General features: G+C 39.7%; 1 protein-coding gene and 1 long non-coding RNA gene across 38 annotated transcripts in view; one reads left to right on the plus strand and one right to left on the minus strand.

Moving 5' to 3' along the window:
* The window catches only part of ZBTB20 (zinc finger and BTB domain containing 20), a 478527-nt gene that overhangs the window by 284630 nt on the left and 171808 nt on the right, over positions 1-22089 (minus strand). Inside the window, exons 6-7 of one of the 37 annotated variants that reach the window (XR_005823607.1) lie at positions 20752-20905; positions 19605-19741 (exon numbers count right to left, since the gene is read on the minus strand). The exons of 35 other annotated variants lie outside the window; for them this stretch is intronic. The gene's annotated coding sequence lies outside the window, so the exon portion shown is untranslated. Of the gene's footprint in view, positions 1-19604; positions 19742-20751; positions 20906-22089 lie in introns of those variants that run through there. One more of the 37 variants, XR_005823603.1, reaches the window with a different exon arrangement.
* Positions 702-1973, plus strand: LOC121076614. The gene is made up of 2 exons (XR_005823623.1): positions 702-919; positions 1245-1973. It is a non-coding gene; the product is annotated as an uncharacterized LOC121076614 (long non-coding RNA).

Here is a 22089-nt window from a genome sequence, read left to right on the forward strand (position 1 = left end):
TCATTTTGAGCAGAGTTATGCAAAACAATGAATTGGGGATGATAAATCACACAGGAGAATTAAGAAAGCCATAACGTTCCTGCCCAGGCAGGCAGAAAGACAGACAGACCAACAATTTAGAACACATTGTTTGTTCTCAAACCGCTATTAAGAAATAAATAAAAGCATAGCCAGTCGGTCATTAGAACGTATATGTAATTTAGTTTCCCCCCTTTAGGCAACTATGCATAAGGGGATGTTAAATTCTAGCAATTGGATTATTACAAGTCACAAGCAAATTTTTTTTATTAACCTTAATAAGTCATTCACTCAGAGACTACAGTCATCAGGCAAATAAAATGTATCACATGTCATTCTCCTACACATTAACTAATTTCTTATGCAAACATCACAATGTATAGCAATTACTGCTGCTCAAAAAAAAAAAAAAAAAAAACAAAGTCAGTTTCAATTTATTTTATTGCTTTTGTGCTTGGCCATTTCCTGTAGCACTTTATTGTCTATGCCCATATTTCAGTGCAAAAGAAATGCAAGAAACGAGATGCTGCTTCTCCTAAACGTTCCCACACCTTTTTCTCCTTATTGTGACTGCTGTTGGAAAAAGCTGTGAGATTGTCTTGTAAGCCTCAAGAAGCTTCTCAAAGGCAAAAGCTAATGCTGACCAGCTGTGGGGACCCTCCCTTCCCCAATCCTTTTCTCCATTATGTACTTCCCACCTCCTCAAAGAGCAATCCCTGCCCAGTCCTCCCAGTGCCTTCTGTGGAAAACCTGGCACAGGAAGGGCTGGGGAGCTCCTGTTCCTGTGCTGCTCCCTAAAGCGCTGGCTTCCCAGTGAGACGGGGACTGGAAGGTAGCTTTGAAGTCCTCTACATACAACCCTCCTCTGCTGTTCCTTACAGTGTCTCCTGCTGGAGCTAAGGTATCTATAAGCTTTTTAATAGACAGCACTCCTGGATCTTTCTTTCTAGCAGCTCCTGCTGGGAGAATGTGATGTATCAAAGAATCACAGCGATTAAAGTTGGAAAGACCTATGGTATTTAATCATTTCCTCCATCCTCCCACCTGAGCTGGGGTATTCCTTACAATATTTTTTCTGATGTTCTATTTAGTCTAACTTTAAAGCATGCCAAATAGCTGGGCTCTCTCCACTTCCCTGGGGTGGTTATTCCACAGTGATATGCCACGAGACTGTAAGTTTCCCAAGGTATTCAGTGTGATTTTACTTCTTTATGCTTCGTTTTCAGGCATGAGTTTCCAGACTCCCAATAATACCAAATGATTTATTTCCTCAGTTAGTAGAGACTGAAATTGCACCAGTTCTGTTTTCCTCACATCCATGGCTCTATTGTGAAATTTAACAATATTATCCACTGGGGAAAAAAACACCTGAAGGATTTGCAGCACCTAAGGGTTATCCAAAGACTATTTTTTATCCCTCACTGTGACTTCTGATGAGACCTGGTATGAACAGGAAACCAAGAGAGGACCTTTACAACAACTCTTGCATTATCTCCCTTCCAGCCACATCAGCCACCCTCCTCAGGAAATGCTGGTGGCAGTTCCAAACACACACGAAGCCGATCACCAGCAAGGAGTACGTGTTTCCCTTGATGTCTGGAGATTAATGGTATAGCTCCTATTAAGCATAGCGAGGGGGGACTTGAAAACAAACAATTCATGCCGCACATTAAAGAGTCAACTCAATCAGTGCTGAAGATCAACCACCACACTTTCTTCTCCCCAAATGTAAAGCACCTCCTGCCTTCTCACCTAAAGACAACTCAGTACCGCATTGACATAATCTTACAGAGAGCCCAGAAAACAAAACATTTGTGCTGGAAATAATGGGTGTCTTTGGAAACAAACTGGTAGCAGTTGAACCCCTCTTCCCATGCCCCCTTGATCCTCTCAGACCCCTTCCTATCTATTTCAGGACTTTTCAGATTCAGTGCAAATTCCCCCTTGGAACAGTGGAAAAAATTCTCCACCTCCAGCCTCTCATCCGGAAGTTAATAACATTTTGCAGCTCTCCTTAAATAAAATCCAGCCCATCCTGGATCAATAAGACTGATGCCTATTTCCCTAATGGCAGCCGATTGCCATTTGCTATTCAAATCAGACTAGATAAATTACAGTACATGCCAAGGAACAGGCCAGTGAATTAAGACAGGCCTCCTGAGGACCAGCGATATTATTAATCTTTTAAGACACTATCATATTTCTTCTTGACAGTGTGCGTAGACTCTCAGACATGCTGCACCCAGATTGAAATATCAGCTGCTGCAAAAAATCAATAGCGTTAGAAACACAATAATTTTCTGTCTGCAGGGCCCCCAATAAGCAACACTTGTGTTTCTCCTCCTTTCCACATCTCTGCTCCAAATGCATTTGTTTTAAAGCAGAGGTCTAAAATCTGAATAATAATTGTTGTTGGCAAAGTTGCTTTTGTCGTCATCCTTTGCCACAGAAGCCACAGCTGTGATTTTTGATAAGGTTGCGGTTCTCAGAGACAGCGTGAGGTACGCAAGGGTCAGCTACCTCGTGTATTTCACCCTTTCTCCCCACACCCTCACACTCAGTCTCTTGCTCTCTCACTGCAGACATGATAAAGACAGATATTGCGAGAGCTCCTGCTATCCCTAAGAAAAATGAAAACGGGGACCTTGGATGTGAACTGACAAAGGGAGACTGTACATGACAAGAAAGCAAAAAGCTTAAGGGATTTCTCTTTACACTGGCAACAGAAAGGGTCAATTCAAACAATTTTGATCTCTTTAGACCTGTGGATGAATTCAATACAGGCTCTGACAGTCATGTAAGCTGCCTCCCTGGTTTCTCAACTACTTTTTATGCTAAAGGGGAAAAAGATTCTACTGCTGATAAAATTCCCAAAAAGGGTATTTTATCATTTACTAGAGCAGTAGGCTTTGAGAAAAATGTGTAGCTTAGGGGACAGGCAACAAGGTGTTAAATGATTTTTTTCCTCACCCTTGACATGATGATAGTTTAAATATGTGAATATATATATATATATATAAAAGCAAAACAAAATCAAAAGTCTTCACACGATCATAAGCATGAGCGCACTTTACATATAATCGGATACGGAAAACATTTGCAGAAACAGACCAGAGTGGATAAATCACCTCCAGGTTGGCTAAGTTGCTTTTCAGGATTGCCAGATTGCTGGCATCCCAGGTCAGCAGTGACCAAGAAGAGCTGATGAATGTCCCAACTGGGTGAGAGGAGTAGGGTGATGAAATCATTCAAGTTACATCACAATTAGCGGTTGCCTTCTGCCCTTAAGATATTATTAGCAGCATTGGAAGGACCAGAGATCACAACTGTTAACTCTCCTCCAGCTCTTGCAGAATCTCGGGGGCTTAAATTCAACATCTCTTTAGCCTCCATTTAAAAAGTGGGGCAAACATGGCCAAAAGCAGTGCAAATATTGATAAGCTTTCTAGTGAATCCCAAAGCAACCTGGCTGATGGCCCTGTGTTATCAGCAGGGCACTTGTCAGTGCCTGGATGAGGAGCCGACCTGTGCTGTTGCAGGGTGTGCTCCACCTCCTGTTTGCTTAGCAGAGGATGTGCTTCCTTCTCCTTCCCGGGGTTCTCAGAGCAACACCTCTCCCTGCTGCACAAAGTGACATGCTTTGACAAAAAGGACAGTGAAGTGCCATCAGGCTTGTTGCTGGGGAGGGGGTCATTTTAATTAGAGCTGGCCAGTGGATGAGAGTTTTGGATTCTTCATGGGGACAGAAAAAATAGGTTTCTAGCATGCTAAAAAACAATTAGGTGGCCAAATGCCTTCAGTCCTAAAAACCTGAGGTTTTCAATCTCTGTCACCAAAAATGACCAGAAAATTCTCTTCAAAGTCTTTCTGCTAAACAGAAAAGAGAATATTATGATGAGGTGACACCTTGTCAATAGCATTCTTACCAGCCCTAAAACTAATACAGGAACACGATGCAATTTTCAATTAGAAAGTGAGTCATTTCCCAGTAACTTGCACATCCAAGGAGCAGCCTTGAGATTAAGCTCTTGCCCCTGGTTCTCCATGAGTTGGATTTGACTCACACATTTGAGTGGAATTGCTCCTGCCATTTATAAATATCACCCTACTTTCAACAAATTCTGTTTATGCCATGTGAGGCCTCGGAATATGTGATAACACTTTGTATTCTTTCATTTCATTACTTACTTTTTTCCTAATTTTTCACCTATGTTAAAAAATCATTAGTTCACACAGTACTAGAGCTAGTAGCAGCATGGTTTCTTAGATGTCATGGTATCTATTCTAAGACAACTAGGACCTACAAGTATCACAGAGAGAGAAAAGAGAGAGAAATTCATTTCTCAGAGGAGATAAGAGGCTAAAACAATGTATACAGCAAAGAACACTTTGAGACAGGCCTTCTGACAAAAGTGTCTATGGTGGTCCCAATAATGTAGTTGTAAGCTACCATATGACTCTCATAACCTGGGTCATTTCTACGCAGGAAGCCCAGGAGTTGTAACCAGGCTGCAGTATGGTGTCATGGACACAAAACTTCACACATCAAAGTAGATGAAAGACAATACACTTAGAATAACACATCTTCATGTTTGTAAGCATACTGAACACCTGAATGCGAACAGAGGTCTTTACAAAAGTGGGTACTTCACGTCACCGGATAATGCAAATAAGGCTTTCCCCACACCAAGCCTACACTCCACCTGCATGTATCCTCCTGTTGTAGAGAATCACAATTTATTCTGATCAATATACACTAATTTCTTCCTTTCTTAGTAAGTGACATTATACACTACCCTATGCCCTCCATTATCCTCTTATTTAGAAAAGAAATCATTTCTGTAGTAACTGGCCATAAAACTATTGTTCAGGTTCCCCTGGCATTTTTCCCCAGGGAAGCAAGATCATCAGTGCAGCGGGATGGTTTTAGCAAGGCCACGTAACTAGATGGACTCCTTCATGCTGAAAAATACTCTCTTGGGATTTAAGAGAAGCTGTGCACATCTTCCTTCTGACATTTCTGTTTCTAAAGCAAAGGATTAAACTGAGGGCAAAAGTACTGTACAAATAAAGCGCTAGGGCTACTGCTGCTGGTCAAAGCTGGTTCAGAGATGATTCTCTAGACAGCCTCCTCTGGATAGATCCTGCTGGAACTGAGTCTGCAGTCTGCAATGTTTAAATACTATTCAGAAGCTAAAACACTAGTGACAAACCCAGTTAGGTTTAAAGCCAGATTTCCATTGCAAAACACCCTGCATGCCATCCCTGCTGACAGGCAATGCTAGGCACCGCTGTCAGCTACAGGGTACAAAAGGAAGAGGAAGAAAGTAAATGTATTGCAAGTTTAAGACAGAGAGACATACTGCTAACAACTGCTGTCTGATATTCTTCCTCATCCCCAGTCTCTGCCCTAAGACATTGCTCTGATTTTGCAATACAGAGGAGAATTGGTCTTTGCACAGAAATCTACCCACAGGCTATAACTCCAGGATACCTTGAGAGTATTCATCTTACCCTGTGCTTGGCCTCTTTAGTCATAGGTGCCAAACACAGCAACCCTTTGATGAGGGTGCAGCACAGGGACCATAATCAAACTGTGGTTGTGATTTGCTCTGATAGTCTACCAGCTCACTGTGAAAACAGATGGATAGAGATGGAAATTGCAAGTGTTTTCAGGGGAAAGGAGCTGGGAGAAGAGTGAAAGTACAAGATCTCCACGCTAGAAGGGTGGAACAGAGAATCCTAAGTGCAAATCAAATGGTGTGGGTTGCACAGAACACATCACGTGAGAAAAGGAAAATCTGGCTGGAAACAGTCAAGACAGAAAAGATGCAAAGAGGAAAGCAGAGAACATAGAATATAAGAATGATGAGATAAATCCAAATTTGGGGGATAGGTAGGGGAAGAAAGCTTACGCATTCTAAAGACTCTAGCAAAATCAACCAGACTTTACCTCATCTGCACAGGATGTAGTGTCCTCCCTAAAAGCTGCAGATAGATAAAAGCTGTGTTTCCTCTTCCGGTCATTAGCATCTATGTCTTTGCAATAAAATGAGAGAAAACTACTTTTGAGGGCTTTGTCAGCTATTCTTCTTTCTGTACACTATCACAACTTCCCTGGCATGGCCAGAGAAGTATCCAAATCAAGCATGTGTTAGAAAATTTGGATCTTCTCACCTCCTGTTAACGATCCACCTTCAGCTGAGGTCAGAGGTAACAGGACATCACTGCTACCCAACTGGTATACTGTATGCACTGTGAAACAATGCTGGAGCAGGTAATGAACTTCTTGAGAATAAAGCTCTCCATGGTATATTGAAAAAGAAATTGCTACCGACACTCCCTGGTGTCACTCTTCATAAAGGAGGTCAGGGAGAATGAAGGCCTGACACCGACAGAGCAGGAGCACCCTAAATCCTCCCTTTGCTTCCAGTGGGACTCGTTACGAGTTCCCACAGAGCTGTGGGAGCTGAGCCCTACGCCTGTGCAGGACTCATTAAGTGATTTGTATCAGTAAGCTGTGGCCGCCTCCTTTGTCTGAAGGAATAGTCCTTCCAAGTCACGGCTGGTATCTCCTGGTGAGGGAGGGAGGGAGGGAACGTTTCACACAGTGGCAGCCCTGCGGTAGCTCTCACATGGGTAAAAATACATTTCTCTCTCACTCGCATGATTCTGTCCCCTCACTGGAACCTCTGCTGGAGACACTCCCAGATCAGTTACAGGTTTTAATTATGAGATGACAGTACTGATGGCTGGCTTTGCTTGAACCGGCATGTGTCACTGAAGCCGATGGGAAATATGTAAGAAAGAGACCCAGTTTAATTAGCCTGAATATTTTACAGTGATTATTTTCTACAAGTGAACCCTCCCACATCTTATTTGTCACCTGTCAGGTCTCTGTTCTTATCCACCACAATCTCTCCTTGCCTCTTAGTGTCATAAAAAAACCAATGGCAAAAATGACAGACAGATGCAAACAAGATTTTGGTAATTACAGCACTGAGGCTGGTGGTTGTTTGAACATCGTTTTATTTCTTCCAATCAAACAAGTCCTTGGACTTCACAGCCCTGGAGCTTCAGACAGGGGTGAAGCTGATTATATTATGACATTACAGTGCAGACTGGCAGATCAGACAAAGTGGATTTCACTCAGTAATTAAACTGCAGTATCTTTCGTCTAAAGTCCAGGGCAGGATTAATCGAAAGGTAGCTCTTTATCATTGCGATTAGTGCTGGGATTTGAAGAGTGAGTCCACAGATTTCTGATTTGATAGCTAGTCCTGGGTACCAGCTTATCGGTGGCGGCACATCTGTCTGACTTGTAAAAAATAGCACGAGGTCAAGATGCATTCACCAAGTTGCACTATTTTCCTTTATTTTATTTTTAGCTGGAGGAAATTCAGATTGATTTAAATATTACAGTGTTTTGTGTCTTTCTTTGGCAGTATGAAGATTTTTATTTAAGACCTCTTAACATTAATTCCCCCCCACCCTAAACTGCACTGAAACTCTAGGTCTGACTCTAAATTTTCTCTGTAGCTTCACTTTTATTCTTCAGGATCCAAAAAGTCCACCTGATCTTGGGAAACAGAACAATTCAAATTTAAAAGGCAATAGCTTTTTAACTGCTCTGAAGAGATCTAGCAAATCAAGTTTCAAGCTTTCAAGGAGCTCCTAAGATTCACTGGATGAAAATACAGACTTAAGATTTTGCTTTTGTGTCAGCATTATGTAAAATTCCTAACATCAAGTGCCAGCTGATGCTTTTAAAAAAAAAAAAAGTTTCCAAAGCTCCTGCTTCTCCTCACAAGTTTTGTAAACACAGAGCTGGGAAATCTTGCAGTGTACAGCTAGACAGTTTCCTTATGTTGCTGGCTGGGGAAACAGCACTCCTGGCACATGCCCTGATTTACTCACTGGAGAAGATTATCTACAGGTGGAAGCAAGGCAGGGAAAAGTAGTGGATATCTCTTCTTCCTTTCTTCTGGAAGTAGGCATTATGTTTAGGAAACAGAAAAAAGCAAATGGAAGAGAAAGAAACAACAACACTACTTCTCCCTCACATCAGCAAAACAGTTAGGATCTGACTTCAAATTCTGGAGATACTCTCTACCTAAAATCTCTTGCAGAGAATGCTGTTTCTGGTTAGACCTAGTGGGAATACCCCAGTAAAAATCCCAACGGCTTGCAAAAGTGTGTGGAGGGTGAATTGGCATTTGCTCTTAGAAAGTCAGAAAAAGAAAGTCAGAAAATTAAAAAGAAAGTCTTGCTTTACTCTGTTTTGTTTCTTCCACAGAACAGGTACTGTGCCTACCACAGTCTGCATGATTCAAATCTGACTTGGAATTGCTTGGCCCATCTCTACAAAAGGATAATCTCCAAGATGTCCTTTGACATTTTGGCTATAGCGATGTCTCCTCTCATTTGTATGAATCTCCGATGTAGATTACAAAGACCTAAAGCAGGGGCAATCTCTTAATTTCTGCACAGACATTTACTACAAACAGACCCTAATTCTGTTTGGGAACTGGGGCAGTACTGCAATCCAAATAACAAACTAAACAATTCCCTAGGCAAACAAACTATTTTGTTTGCAGTTTTATTGTTATTGTTATTTTTGTAATGGAATTTACAGAGAAAAAAAAAAAACAACAAATGATTCATAACCATTCATTTTAAATCTTGAAAGCTATTTCACAGCTCTCAAAGCCATAGAAGACCCTCAGTAATCCTGCAGCCCAATTCCCGTACAATAAAGAACATAGAATTTCACCCAGTAATTCTTATACCAATCCTAATAACTAGTGTCTGAATGAGTACATACCTTTTATTAACGAATACCAACTTAATTTAAGGAGTTAAAGCAGCAGAATATCACAGAATACCTTGGAAATTTAACAAGTACTTTCACTGCCCAAACACTTGTGAGTGTGGAGAGAAGAGAAAATCTAGCCAAGCAAACAGGCAGACAGGCAGAAACATCACATAAATGAACATTGAATAGTGCACTTCTTGGTCAACTAATAAAAACACAGATAAGTAACACAAATACTTCTGTGAATAGACGTATGCACAGACAGAAGATAGTTTCGGCAATCTTTGTTTAAATGGCTAGCAAAATATATAATAAAATCCCACTGCTGTACTTGATCTTTGTAGAGATGTGAAGGTACAAATTTTGTTCCCAGTCCTGCTGCTGATACTGTAGACACGTACTCAACTTGCCCAGGGATTTCAAAGCTAGTATTCAGACCACTAAACTATTCCTCAGACCAAACTGAAAACAAAATGCAAATGAATACTGCCGATCCTAATTTCACACTGTTCCCTTCCTGTCTTTCACTGTTTTCCCCTGAAAATTCTAATGTCTTTTAGAAATACTAAAAATCTAATAAGTACCAGGTTTTATTTTTTTTTCCTCATTTCTGAATTTCTGTATGATGTTTTGATCATGATCGAGTGTCTTCCCTCCAATCATGAGGACTAGAAACATTTTACAAACAAAAAGTGAAGATCTGGACATCATCTGTTTACTTCAAGAGTTGAATCTTCAAGGAAAGCACGAGATATTATGACACTTCCAGTAAAACCACAACTATCACCAGCAAAGTAAAATATTAATCTAGGTGTACACATCCCTCTGGTTCTCACCTCATGCATAAGCACTGAAATTCCACAAGAAGAGCCTTGTAGTTGTAAGTAGCTCTGGAGAAAAGCTGGTATTGTAACATACCTATGTTTTCACAAAGAGTGCTCCATCAGCAAGTGCTTCCCACTACACAGGAACAGACCCTAAAATGTTGAATCCCAGCTTTGGGGACACAGTGGCAAATCTCATATTAATATAAACGAGAGCAAAATTTGTCCCAGTGTAAATACAACCATGTTGTATTTTAGAGTTCCTACCCTAGAGAGAAGGAACTCTAAATAAGTTCTCGTATTTCAGAGAACTACAAATTTCTTCTACCAATCACCAGGAAAAGGGGAAAATACATGCTTTGAAGTATGATACTCTTTGAATTATATCACAGGTGAAAGCTTGGTAAATCCAGCTAGGACAGGAAGAGAAATTCCCAGACATCATTACCAAAAGTAAGTGCAAATGTTCCCCAAACACAGAAGATGCTGTCAGTATCTTGGTTCCTAGGCCATATGTTACTCAGACGAACTAAATCGATCCAGAAACCTAACCAGGAAGTTACCACAAGGGTTGTAACTGTGATGCACTGATTAAGAATCTGTTTTTCTCAATTGGAGACAACCATAATTACTTTCAGCTGAGTCACTCACACTCTCATAATGTACCCATCCTTAAATGATATTTAACGTAGTATACTAAGCATGTCAAGCATACTTTCCATTAATAACACTTTGCACTTCTATTCTGCTTTTTATCCCAGGAGCCCAAAGCACTTTGTGATCGTGAATTAATCAATGTTACTACCACCTCTGCATCAGAAATAGCTGGCCAGAGCCTACACAATGATCTTGGATGATAGCTGGGGATGTGAACCTCAGCCTTCTTATTGCCTGTCCCAAGTCTTGGCCAGAAAACAAATCACCAAGTCATAAAACTGACTGACAGTTCTTCCCCCAATTCACTGAACACTGTGTACAATCAGAAGAAATTTCTCAGAGTAAGCAGATACCATAAACTTTGCCTTTATCAAGGCAGAACGAATAAAATCAGAAGAATTACAAATAATTGAAAAAAAGCACAAATTATAGTTTCTTAAATGAACACCAACTTTGACAGGGTTATGGTATCTCATTCCACTGCATTATCATTAGGCAGATTTAGAATCTCTTTCTCCTATACTATGCTTAAAGGCAGCAGATAAAACTGTACAGCATAGAACATTAACAGACTAGAGAAAAAAAAAAAACAAACTGATCTTGGTAACCTCAATTCTCCAAATCTAAGTGAAGTTTCATGAAGTTAAACCAGACTTGAACATCAACAAAACACAGGTTTCTGCCAAAAGAATCTATAGACTGCCTGCTGGAAAAAGGTTAAAACAGCGTTGGGCAATATTCAAGAGCTCCTCAGATTTCACCACCAAAGAAATCTGTCCTTTCAAGTTCCTGTAAATAGAGCATAAAATCCTGAAGTACCTCACTAACTCTTGATTTGGTCTCTACTTAGGTAAAATACTTACGGAAGTCAGTGGGAGCTTTGCTGGAATAAGGGCCAAGAAGAGAGTTTGTAAAAGACATTATTCTTGTTTTCATGACAGAAAATAGTTGAAGAAGAGTGCAGGAAATGGAAGAAAAAGATTCATACTTCACTGTGTTACTTTTAGTAAGGATAATGTCTTCAAAAAAAAGGGCTCAGGTAACCAAACCAATCATGTCAAATTATAGTTGGTCCCTGACATCATAAATAGCCTTGTATTAACAGCTAAAAAGAAACAATGTCATTCATGACATCTGTAAAATAGGACAAGATCAATATACATTGTGCAGTACCTAAAATTATAATCCAGTTATTTAAAACATATGGTATATCCCTTTGGGTAACATCAGATAATATATGCTTTACCTTCGTACTGGAGAATTTAATAAATTGCAGATATTTAATAGATCCTCTCTTCCTACACAGATTTCAGTAACATGGACATAAATTCATGTGTTTTTTGTTGTTGTTGTTTGTTTTTTAACTTCTGCTTGATATGTATGGCAATTAACACTGAAGTTACAATACAACAATTCAACTTCTAGTAATTTTTTTTTCAGTGACTAGTAGGCACAAATGCATAGCAACCTGGGAAGTCAAGTCATATTTACACCACTCAGCAAAAGTGCTGAGGGGTTTTTATGCTGTGTCAGATATACTAACGGTTAAACTGTATGCTTAACTATCCATCACACCCACTGTATAGAGTACACATAGAATGAGCATTTATAGGTAAAAATCCTGACTTAGGTGCTGATCTAAAATGCCAGAGGATCAACAGTGTAATCAATTAATCATGAATGAAATTAACTGGTCTACATCTGACCTCCATTCTTTTTATGATACTTAATTCTAATAACTGCTAGGAAAATGATTTCTCCTGAACTATTGCATAGTAGGATTATGATCAATAAATCGCGTGCCAAATGTGGTTACAAATGTGTAAAGTTTGATTTTTAGTTTAAGTTTGATTTTTAGTTTAAATCATTTGCTTAAGCATAGCTTTCAAGTGCCATCATAGAAGCCCTAGGACTTCAACACATCTAGACACATCTAGCAGATATGACTTACCACTTCTGAAATACTTGTCTTTTGAGAAAAGCAGCTGTAAGCCAGGAGTTGTGTCGTAACACATCTCAAATTGTAACAAGAACCTATGTTTAAGCAACTGAAGTGGCCATTTACTGTACAGACAGTTAGTGCACGTGTATTAAGCTGTAGCTTTCCATCTATTCGTTGCTTTCAAACCTTCTTATTCTCAGCACCAATGTAAGAATATAAAATTCCTTCAATTTCTGGCCAAACATACATAGAATTAGATATTAATGAAAAACTCTGCTCACAAAACTCTCTTTTATGTCCTCCATGTCTTGGCTCAGGAAATTCACACTATCTCTGCAAAGTAAACTTGCTATAACACACAAAATTTCTTTTGACTCTGGCATAAACTGGAATTCTAAGGAAGAACATCAGTTTTATATTTTATAAAAACATTGAGCTCAATCCTGACAGAAGTTCACAAACAAAAACCCTGACTGTACAAATTGTGTTGGACTGCATTCCCCCTGTCTCTTGAATTTTCCGTTCAAGAGCATGAGATTGGATTTTCTGGACTAGCTCCTGAGTCTATGCAAGCCTTTTACACCAGCCAATGCACTTAACCCACTGATTTCAAATGTTTGCCCAGATTCCGTAAGATGGTATTGTTTGCTTGTTCTCACCTTCTGTCTTCACGTACTGCAAAAGCTACTGGGGAGACCAGCTGATACGAAGAGACTTCTATCAAAAGAAACCAGAAGTACCTCTCTGTAAGGCTCATCCAGTGTGTCGTCAAATTTCAAAATATGAATTTAAAAATACAGAGACATATCTGTATTTATTCAAGATCTCACAGAGATTGCAAATACTGTTAGACTAGGGTTTTAAGGCAAATAATATCATCTGCTGTTTCTGTTTCACTTCTTTAAAAAAAGGAAGCCCAGCACTGATAGAAGCTTTCAAGCTGCAGTTTATATTCTTATGACTCTACAGATTTTATTTCACCCATACTTGCTTTTTTCACTGGCAGTGGTGGTGTTTTTAGTTGGCTGTATTTTCCCCAGTATGTCCATTAAGAACAAGACTTTTGGTTCAGAGCACTGAAAGATTTGGTAGTGTAATGTGCACCCACAAAGGAGACATGGGTTTGGATTGAAAGCAACCTCAGGGACCTTGGTCAGTGAAGTACAGACATATCATAACCACACATTTATTGAAATGGGAGACTCCTCATGCAGACTGTTACCGTTGAATTCTTGAGTGTTTTTCTTTCAGAGACTTTGAATACTGTCTTTGAAATCTACAAGAAATCAAATTAGGACTCCTGGGTTCCATTTCCAGCTTGCCACTTACCCATGATAGGATATTTGGCAAATCATTTAACATAAATATGCTTCAGTTTACAGAGCTGAAATACTGCACATGGGTGTAGTAAGACTGATGAAAAGTACTATAACAGTATTATTAAAGTGCTTTCTCCCAGATTCTTAAAATTCCCTATCAAAGGTTCTCTTAACTCTCCTTCTTAATTTTAAAGCCTACTCATTTTCTTAAGAAACTCCTTTTCAGAGGACAAAATTCTTGGAATGTCTAAAGATTTCCTTGCAGACATTTGTACAAGATTTTAGAATAAGGCTAAATATGGTGCCAGTAGACTAAAATGATTTATGAAATGATTGCCTTCAAGTCCCAACAGAGACCAGCATAATATGCTAGTATCTCTTTACATGTCTTTATCTACTTTAGCTATAGTTCTGGGTACATGTGAGAAAGGACAGCTGTTTCATTCTCTGTCGCCTCAGTCCTGCCACAGAAACCATTCAGTTTGTTCTGTGCTTGGGCTCTGCTAAGCAACTATTGGTTTGTGTATTTTTTTCAAACAAATGACATTATTTTAAATTCAGTCTTTTAATGTGCAAATTTATGTTCACCAAAACCCTGAGGATCAGATCTAGCAGATTAGAAGTACTAAGGGGAGTTGGGCTACATCAATTAATATTTAAAAGAAAACAATAATTTCATGTACAGCCAATTTATCAATAGTGTACAGTACCCATGCTGAAACAACTGACGCAACCACTCAGTGCTAACTTTTACTCATACTATATGTAAAAGTAGAAAGAGCTCATAAAATGTAAATGCTAACCATTTAGGAGCTAATAAGAAGTCTCATTATTATAACTGTGTACCAGGTAAGAAATGTCCATCTTACCAGTATCTTTACTATCTTTGTCTTTGACATGGACTGTGGGATTGAGTGCACCCTCAAGCAGGTTTGCAGACAACACCAAGCTGTGTGGTGTGGTCAATGCGCTGGATGGAAGGGACGCCATCCAGAGGGACCTTGAGTGGCGGGCCTGTGAGAACCTCATGAAGCTCAACAAGTCTAAGTGCAAGGTCCTGCACCTGGGCCAAGGCAATCCCAAGCACATACACAGGCTGGGTGGAGAATGGATTGAGAGCAGCTCTGATAAGGACCTGGGGGTGATGGTGGATGAAAAGCTCAACATGAGCTGGCAACGTGCACTTGCAGCCCAGAAAACTAACTGTATCCTAGGCTGCATCAACAGAAGTGTGGCCAGCAGATCGAGGGAGGTGATTCTCCCTCTTTACTCTGCTCTTGTGAGATCCCATGGAGTACTGTGCTCAGCTCTGGGGCCCCCAGCACAAGAAGGACATGGACCTATTAGAACAAGTCCAGAGAAGTGCCACAAGGATATCAGAGGGCTGGAGCACCTCTCTCCTGTGAAGAGAGGCTGAGGGAGTTAAGGGTTCTTAGGCCTGGAAAAGGAAAGGCTCCAGGGAGACATTATAGCGGCCTTCCAGTGCTAAAGAGGGCCTACAGAAAAAAGGTGAGGAAGGACTCTCTGTCAGGGTGTGTAGCGATAGGACAAGGCGTAATAATTCTAAACTAAAAGAGGGTGGATTTAGATTAGATATTGGGAATAAATTCTTCGCTGTAAGAGTGGTGAGGCACTGACACAGGTTGCCCAGAGAAGTTGTGCATGCCCCATCCCCAGAACTGTTTAAGGCCAGGTTGAACGGGGCTTTGAGCAACCTGATCTAGAGGGAGTTGTCCCTGCCCATGGCAGGGGGGTTGGAACTGGATGGTCTTTATGGTCGTTTCCAGCCCAAACATTTCTATGTCTCCATGGTGGTCTCACAACCTGCAAAGGAGCATAGTGCCCCCATTTTACATACAGAACCAAAAAAGCTAGAACTAACATTTCTAGGACAACTCCCTAATTTCAGTTATTCAACTCAGGGCACCATACAGAAGAATTTCAGCTGACAATTTTTAACAGTTTACCATCTTCATCCAGACTTTCTTTGTAATCTATGAACAGAAGTGAGCCCTTACCTGAGAGTATTTCATATGCCTTTCATTGTGATAGGGTGAATCACACCTCTAAGTACCTACTGTTCTCCACCCAACTACAACTGTAGTTGAAATGAGGAGATAAGATGGAGGTACCTGCACCATATGCTACTAACGCTGGAGAGAAGATCATTTGACCTGGTTTTCAGAAGCTCTGAGCATCTGACAGTTAATGAAATCCATAAAAGCTACAAGTGCTTAGCCCTTACTTGAGCTAAAGATGTTTAAAATGGAGATTTCCAGAATTAAAGCACAATAACTGGGAGATCACGTTGTGAATTCATTAACACTTTGTTAATTCAAAACATTAACGTCATAAGCATAAGGTTGGAGCTTTACTGCTCCTGCAGTCATTTTCTTTAGATGATGTCATCTCTTCAGCTACAAGTAATACAAAAATCAGACTGGCCATGAGGAAGTCTAATGTTCGATATTCCACTACAGACACCATCATTTTAACCACAACAGGACTTTTAGTGCTATCCTACCAGGAAAACTTTCTGATTAGCTTTTCCATTGTGATAGCACACACCGTTATCTGCTGTAGGGCAAGGGCATTCTTCAGCAAGCAGGACTGTCGCTAAATGTGATTCTGTGGTTTTCATGGAAGTTGTGCAGTTGCCTCTCTTGCTCTTTACAAGTATTCTTTTTCCTCCTTCCCTCTTCAGTGAAAAAAGAAATCTGATCTTCACAGATGGAAAATTAAGTATTGCCAGGATGGTCAATATACCCAACAGCCATTCAAACTGGCCTGATAAATGAAAGCATTTAAATAGTTGCAACCAAAATAAGCAACAGAAGGTGGGAAAAGAAATGCATAATTATTCCAGCTAGTGGGGTACTGTTTGTTATACCAACTGGAGCATCACACAGTACACAGAACACAGACTACTACTAGCAATAACAATATTTTTGCATGCTTTAATATCTGCTTACTAAATCACAGGTACATGTGGTATCCTAAATTAGAAAGAGTATAAATTAGCCTAGTTTCTGCCATGAAAGTGTCAGCATTGTCAATCAGTTGTTCAAACCCCACAGGCAAGAAGATTGCTCAGAAACGTAAAATGGCCAATCTAATCACAACAATGTGATCGATTTAAATTTACTCCACTCCCTACATGATGTATATATGCTTGCTGGGTATGCATGTTAGAAATACTAGAGAAGAGGTAAACAAGATTATATAAAATTAACAGAATCACCTTTCTTTCTCATATGGTCACCCTGACCTCCAAGGGTCAAGTTACTACACCAAGTAGCAAAGAATTGGCCACAAAGTAGTGGAGGAAAGGTCTTTGTGGCTGTCCTTTCTTTCCCCTTCACTAAGTGACTTTTCAGGGACTTTCCTGCATGTTAAGCATCTTTTTTGCATTGCTTAATATTGTTATTAATAATTCATATTTTTGTCTTTCTCCTCTCACTCTGACAACTTTTATTTTTAATCAATGGGCATGTGTCAAATTGCTTTGTTATTTATTTATAATGTAAGCTGACAAAAGAATGGGATATGTAGTATAAAGCTGAGAGTGTTTCTTTCCTATGGTTGATATCCTCAGTAATAACTGTGTGTCTTCTTCTAATCAGTATGGTCTAAAAACTAATTTTGCCACAAATAATGGAGGACATATTTAGTACAAATTTACAACTGTACAACTGCATGTCTCTACTCTGTCTCCATATTCACGTACTGAAATAAAAGACAAAAAATTTAGTTTTATTTGTATGCATGCACACTTTCTTTGGGAAAGAAAAGGAGTAAAGCTCACAAAGGTGTTACTAGCAATGTACCAAATACTTATACACTTATTCGGACAGATGTATTACTCAGATCAATGCGTACTGGTCCCCCAATATATCAACAATTTTCATGAGCTGTTTATGGCAGAAATCAGTACCGCTGTTTCCAGCTAACAAAAAACACACAGAATCACTAACTTGCCCGACTAGAGAAGTCACCAGCACAAAACATACTTCAAACAGTAGCCCACCTTGCCATAAAGCTAGAAAAACAACAAAACATTTCCTCACTGAACATATGAAAAGCAAGCTGTTGATTACAACTGGCTTGCATATTGCATACTTGTGATTTGAGTCTTAAAAAATATTTTATGCACACACATTTTACCTTGACTGCTACTTGAGAACTCATCTAGTTACTTTCTAGAATTCTTGTTTTCACAAATAGCTCCAGCTGAATAGAATTTAATGTTGTTACTGTCTTGGTGTATCCCAAGGCAGAAGAAAACCCCATCTGGACTGTAGGAATGGTTTGGTGGTGCTCAGGACTGTATTCAGCAGCAATGTTTACATGGGTAGTGTCATACAGGGTATAGTCATTTTAAAATAAAGGAATGAGGAAGGCGAAGGATTAGTCACACTTTTTTTGGATGTAAAGGATCCTGTGCCATGCAACTCCTAATTCAAATGAGGGCATAGACTGAGGTTGTCTCCTTAGACTCCTTGTGCCTGAAAAGCTCCTGCTTCCCATTTTCCTATAGTTACCACCACTATGCATGTTGAACACTCAGTGGGAACCCTGTTTGAACTTTTTATTTCAAAGTGTAGGGAGAGGGTTGGTGCAATAAAGTGACATCCCTTCATATCACATGCCAAGCACAATGTATTATCAGTGGATGCTAAGTCCAGCAGAGTTATCTGTTACAGCTCTGAAAGCCAAGCAAGTGACACAGCACGGCAAAAATCTCAAAGCAACCATATGGGCTGGCCAGTGTATTTGAGAAGGTACGTCAAAGAAAGCAAGGTAGAGGATTATGTTGTTAAAGCTGTGGTTTGAGGGAGGGAAGAATTTACTTTGATTTTTAGAATAAACTGCCATAGTCTACATACACACATTTGATTTTATTTTCAAGTTAGCTGGTGTTTCATTCTGTTTTAATTAATCCACCATGGAAGGGAGAATAAAAATTGAAGCATTTTCTTTGATGTTATCCTAGCCTTAATGCTTTCTTTCAGTGTTTTCTTCACCACACACATCATGCTGAGAATAAGCATGGCATTCAGAATGATGATTTGCCCTCCTGATTTACAACTCGGGGATACAAAGAATGCAAATGCCTATTTCTTACGAGTAAAGACCTGTTGGTAGCCAGATCTCTCCATCCCCAGCCTCCTTTTGATACAGTTATCGGGGAACTCAGAATCCATCATGACGCTAACAGAAGTGGACAGTTGACGTATTTCTGCCACTAACATCACTAGGAAGTGAATTCCACTTCTATGAAATAAGAGACCATTCAGATTCTTAGTGACAGAGAAAATAGCGGCCGTTTAACATACTGCCACGTACAGCATCTAGATGACTTCAGAATTGGAAAGCATGGCCCAGGGAGAGGGACTGAAGCAGTCCAAACCTCGTGACACTGCTGAGGAATTAACCCAAGAAACCAGCCTGAGATTTCTGACCTCAGAAGGCTAGACAGTGTTCTCCTCACATACCTTCCTCTCCCAGGAGAACCTCACAAAATTAGCTTTATATTTCTATTTGTGTTACAAGCTAGGAATGGCATAGGCAAGAGCAAAGGATTCTTGTCTAGTATACTTCACAAGTTTATGGATTTTAAAAGGCCAGAGACAAAACCCACTGGATGCACAGACAAGCTATGCTGCAAGACAATTGAAAACACAGCAATTTTGAAATGAGGACAGTGTGCTGGAAAGCACTAGCTCTCCTTGAATAAGAAATAATGCCCATTTCTGTACATTGTCTTCCCAAACCTGATTCAAGAATACAAAAGTGAAGGTGGCTGAGTTATTCAGTTGTTGGGGTGGGTTTTTTTGTTTAATTTTATTTTTGTTCATTTTCCTACACATGAACCTGCTTTTATTTAGGGGTGAGATTTTCACAATATTCAATACTGGTATAATTCACTTTAAGTGCATGGTACACCCCACATTGACTTCAGCAGACATAAAATAAAGCCATTGCTGACTTTTGAAAAGCTTACGATAAAATCAGACAAACAAATCTAAAATAATCATTTAATGACAGCATATACATGATGTTTATGGGTGGTCCTGTCTTTTCTCACCATGTATTTTTCATTTCCTACCAGCTGAAGCTTCTCTTTTCTGTTATAACATACTTGACTTACAGATGCAGTTGCATACTGAAATGATATAAAGGTATAAAGATATAAAGAAGGTTAATTGGAGAAAGCCACAGGTATTAGAGTTAAGTGTTCAACGTATACTCATACATACATATCTATACAATACAATCTGCCAGTATCATTATGTAAATACAGTTTAAAATGCTACTTGGTTTTTGTTCAGTGTAAAATCTACTAGAAGTGAAGAAAGGCAGGCTTGCCCTAGCGGACAAGTGACACCACCTACGATTACTGATTTGATGAGTTGGCTCTTGGGATGAGGGAGTCAAAACAACTGGATCATCTGAAGTATCACACATCATTGCAACAACAAAAATCAGATTGAATTATAAACAGATGTGCATGCTTCCAAGGACTATGGATCTTCTGACTTAGAGAGGAAAAGGTCAGGGCATCTGGTTTTTCTTCCTCAATTGCCACTTAATTTGGTGTGTGGCTTACTTTATTTCTCTGTGTCTATTTCCAAATTCCTGAACAGGAAATGCCAGTTGTACACAACACAAACACCCTGAAGTGTTGTGGTGTATTTTGATCAAGGTCTTTTGAGATCTCCTGAAGAGGCATGCTATGAGGGGATTAAGTATTGATCACAAAACAATTTGAGGTTTTCATGTAAAAAATAATGGTATTATTACTGATGTGAAACCAAAGAAAGCTTATCTTTTTATGTAGTCACTTCCAAAGTATTTACTTCTACTCTACAAGCCTGCCTTATGCAGTATGTGTATTCTGAAATTAAGTACACTAAGAGGCAAGCCTTCCGATCACATATACACCATGAACCAAATTTAATCCTGCCTCATAGACTGGTTGGATACTTTGACCTTCAAGAGGTGTCAATCAAGACAGAATTTATCTCAGTACCTTTCTCTGCCAAAGTCTTCCACAATCTTGCTCATGTGTTTTATAGTAATACTTTCTTTTTCCCTGTTCATTAACTATTAAAATAAAATATTCACATGACAGATTTTTGCCTCAGTTTTCCCACAGCAATCATATTTCCTCACCCAAGAGGATGTCAGGAAGCTTCATTAATTGTTTCTGAAACATTTACAACTTTTCATGGAAAAAGGTAAAGCATCCGTCTCCTGAAGGAGAAAAATAATTTCCAAATGGATGAAGCATCTCAGCTCCCCTCTGCAGTGCACATGTATTTTTGTTCTTCTCTCAGAGAGAAAGAATATGAGACACAGATGTTATAATCAGTTTGTCAAGTTCACACCTATTATCTGAAGAACAGAACTTATGTCTTTTCCCCTTCAGTTGCAGTCTTTAACCTCAAAGCAATGCTTCATGGTTAAAATACCTCTGGATCTGGTGACAGACCAGAGGGTATCTGAATTAAACAAATCATCCCATAAGCAACAGCAGCAGTGAGGCTTGGCTTCCTTTGGATTTGGTTTTAATTTCTCCCCCTCTTCCAGCCACAACATCCCCAGCTATGACTGCCCTCCCCCACTTCTCCCTCCCATGCGCTTTCGTGCTTCCCTCTGGCCAACACTCGCAGCCCCTCCAACTCCCTCCTCCATCCCTAGTGGCAGGACACCCAGGACATGCTGAAGGGCACAAGTGCTAGCTCCAAGGTCAGTTTGGGTGAGCTGACTGGCCCTGGTGGCAGGACAACCCTTGTGTGCATCCTGAGTGCAGGCTGTTACAGTCCACAGTGGTTACCCCATGTGAAATAGAAGCCCACTTACAAAGAAATTACCTCCTGGCAGCAGCTCACTTGAACTAATCTTATGTAAGAGTTGCTTTCATTTATTTTAAAACAACAAAAAAAAATCTTTTAAAAGCTGAATTGGAGGAATGGATATTAAAAAAAAAAAGCTGTAAGATTTCTAAAAGAAAAAAAAGCATAAGATAAAAGCATCAGTAGTTGATGCAAACAGGTGAACATGCTAAAAAAAAGGAAAACAAAAAGAAAAAATGACCCTGAACTTTAAAACATATCACCAGGGATACCACAAGGGATGGTTGCCACTAATTTAAAGATCGTATTGCCCCTTTCCAGAGGGTGCATTTATTTTCTTTCTTTCTATGTATCAGGACAGTAGATGTATTTTCACACCAGGTTAAACTATTGCTATCAAAATGATAGGTTAGGAATGAGCTCCACATGTATGCACTGAAAAAGTTATTTTCTGCAAACTGAAAAACGAGGATCGATGCTCAGAAGAGATTAGGGATATCTCAGGAGCAGAAAAGGGAAAAAAAACAACATCAGAAAGCTAGGTCTTCACAACAGGAAGCCGTAGGAGGCTTGGGGTGGATACTAAGCCACTGTTTGCTGAGGACTTGAATTAATGTATTATGGCTCTATAACGATCAATTCCAATGAACATATC

This window comes from Cygnus olor, chromosome 1 (genome assembly GCF_009769625.2).
Source record: "Cygnus olor isolate bCygOlo1 chromosome 1, bCygOlo1.pri.v2, whole genome shotgun sequence".
NCBI classification, from domain to species: Eukaryota; Metazoa; Chordata; class Aves; order Anseriformes; family Anatidae; genus Cygnus; species Cygnus olor.